This window comes from Colobus angolensis, unplaced genomic scaffold (assembly GCF_000951035.1).
Source record: "Colobus angolensis palliatus isolate OR3802 unplaced genomic scaffold, Cang.pa_1.0 Scaffold16, whole genome shotgun sequence".
Classification (NCBI taxonomy): domain Eukaryota; kingdom Metazoa; phylum Chordata; class Mammalia; order Primates; family Cercopithecidae; genus Colobus; species Colobus angolensis.
The window spans coordinates 6,093,541-6,096,748 of NW_012114710.1; positions in this window are offsets into that span (position 1 = coordinate 6,093,541).

Sequence of the window (3,208 nt, forward strand, 5' to 3'; positions counted from 1 at the left end):
CACTCCGGCAGGGTGGGCTGCAGGTCCCAAATCCTGCCTGCGGGGAGACGGCTAAAGCCCGCTGAGAATTGGAGTGCCCCGCGGATGGGCCGGCAGTGCTGGGGGATCTGGCGTGCCCTCTGCAGCTGCCAGGCCCGGGTGTTAAGCCCCTCACTGCCTGGAGCCAGCAGTGCCAGCTGGCTGCTCCAACTGCAGGGCCTGCTGAATCCATGCCCACCCAAAACTGGCGCTGGCCCACAAGCACTGCGTGCAGCCCAGGTTCTTGCCTGTGCCTCTCCCTCCACAACTCCCCACAAGCAAAGAGAACAGCCTCCGGCCTCAGCCAGCCCAGAGAGGGGCTCCCACAGTGCAGCGGTGGCTGAAGGGCTTGTCAAACGTGGCCAAGCGGATGCCAAGGCCGAGGAGGCGCTGAGAGTGAGTGATGGCCACCAGCATGTTGTCACCTCTCAATGGTGTTATATGTATAATATTGGTAAATTAAAATTCCCTCCCATTATATTATGCAGGCCAGTGTTAGAGACAGCTGAGTAGGATCAGTTTAGCTTGTCTGACTAGTTAGTGTTGACTAATATGGCTAGGGTGATTGGTGAGATCAGTGAGAACATGTGACAAGGGAGGTTGGTAACAAGCTGTTCAGGCAAACAAAGCAGTATCCCTCAGAAAGACTGAGTGACATGAGGCATATCAAGTGTCAGATGACCAAAAAGGGAGATCAGACTTCAGCGTGAATGTTCAATAGGTGTGAGAGGAACCAAGTGGGAAGCAATGCACTAAATGCCATTTAATTTAAGAGTATCATGTACTCTGTGCTTAACATGAAGCAAGAAAGAACGAGGACTGGAATTCTATCACCAAAAGAAGATGGTTTGACATTTCAAGGGCTGTAAATCACAGAGAATATAAAGAAAGATTATATACAGAGACAGCACATAGACAGTAAGAATGTTTTAAACACAGAAAAAAAATTGAAGGAGAAACTACAAACTAGGAAAAAACATTTGCATTATTTATTACAGGTTTATGACTTTCAAAAATTGTCTGAGACTGCAGGTGTTGGGCACTTCATACAGGCTGTTGCAACAGGGAGAGTATCCAAAGAGTATTTTCTGGAAAACAGGAAACAAAGAGGCTTTCTACGACAAATTAACAATGTTGCCAGTTTGTCTGCTTTGGTCAGGCAGGTATTGCAATCGTTTAGAAAAGAACTATGGGCCGGGCGCGGTGGCTCAAGCCTGTAATCCCAGCACTTTGGGAGGCCGAGATGGGTGGATCACGAGGTCAGGAGATCGAGACCATCCTGGCTAACACAGTGAAACCTCGTCTCTACTAAAAATACAAAAACTAGCTGGGTGAGGTGGCGGGCGCCTATAGTCCCAGCTACTTGGGAGGCTGAGGCAGGAGAATGGCGTAAACCCGGGAGGTGGAGCTTGCAGTGAGCTGAGATCCGGCCACTGCACTCCAGCCCGGGCAACAGAGCGAGACTCCGCCTCAAAAAAAAAAAAAAAAAGAACTATGTGTGAGAGAACGTGAGAGTGAGAGTTAAGAGTGATTTGACCTGTTTGACTCCATTACTTTCTGTTCTTGGAACTGCTGGCTCTAAGAAGGAAGTAAGAGGAGTGGGTCAGTCTCTCAGTACCAGGAAACATAGATCAGTGTCCAGTCAAAGAAGAACATTTTACATTTCTCCATACAGCAAAAGGTCCATATATTTAATTTATGAAGAAATTCTTATAATTCTTTCAATATATTTATTTAATAGTTAGAAAATACACCTGCTGCTGTAATTGATAAACCCTTAAATCTCAGTGGCTTAACACAATAAAGGACATTTCTTACAACACTTCAAAACCAGTGTTCTTGGCGGGCAACTCTCCTATAAGTAGTGATTTAGTTTGCCAAGATCCTCCCTTCTTGTGCCATTTTCACCGTGTGCCTCCCGTGGGCTCCTTTGGGGTTCTTTCTTTCCACTTAGCTTTGAGTAGAAAAGAGTGTGGGGGATCATACAAGGGAGGTTTTCATGGCCTACATGGTCTACAAGTAGTCTGCATCACTTCCACTGATGTTCCACTAGCCAGAATTTGGACATATGACTACCCCTAAGTGCAAGAATGGCTGAGAAATGTAGTTTATCTGGGTTTCCAGGAGGAAAAGAGAATGGATTTTATAAATAAGTAAAATTTAAAATAAGAATTGTAATTAAAAAGATTAAATGATAAAAAGACGAACTCCCTAGTAGAAAAAAAATGGCCAATACCATTGACCAATAAAAATATTAAATATTCAGAATCATTAAGGGTCAAACTAAGATACAAAAACATATTTCCCTATTAAACTGTCAATATTAAACATAATAATACCATGTTATTTTCCTGTGCTGCTGCGAAATTGTCTAGACAGTCTCAGACACTGTCTCAAAAAAAATGGATAAAAATGTTTTTTCAGGTTTCAGAGGACAATTTGACAATATATATCTGAAAGACTTTTAAATGTGTGTAGTCTTTGATCTAGGTTTCCAATTAAAAAAAATTATCAAAAATAATCAGAAAAGTATTCAAAGATTCAAAGATTTCTGTCTTTGATATTCTACATCACATCGATGAGCAAATCATGTTAGATCTAGCTTCACAATATATCCAGAATCTGATCCCTCTTTCGACCTCCACTCCTTTGTTACCTATAATCCAATTTTCACGTAGTAGTCATCATAATCCTTTAAAAACTTATGTCAAATAAGGTCACTCTTCAAAAGCCTTTAAGAGCTCTATAGTTTTCTCATCTCAGAGGAAAAACCCAACTGGCCCCATGTGATCTACCCCATCACAGTCCATGCCAAACTTCTCTGGTCTAATCTCTACTTTCTACCCCTTCTCTCCTTGCACCCCTTCATTGGGCTACACAGACTTCATTGCTGTTCCTACATGAACCAAGCATGCTTCCTCTTCAGGGCTTTGCTGTTCACCATCCACATTTCTGCTTCAGTGTCAGTGTAGCTGATCCTATGCCCTCCATGTCAAAAGCAATGTGCTCCCTCCACCTACCTTTCCTAGTTCCTTCCATAATATTTATCTCCATCTGATATACATCCTTGTTAAATTGAATTTTGCTTATCTGTGTTGTGATGTCAGGAATTTTGTATCCCTTAAAATAGTGCCAGGCACCTAGAAGGTGCTCAGTAAACATTTGCCAAATGAATGAATAGTAAAATATT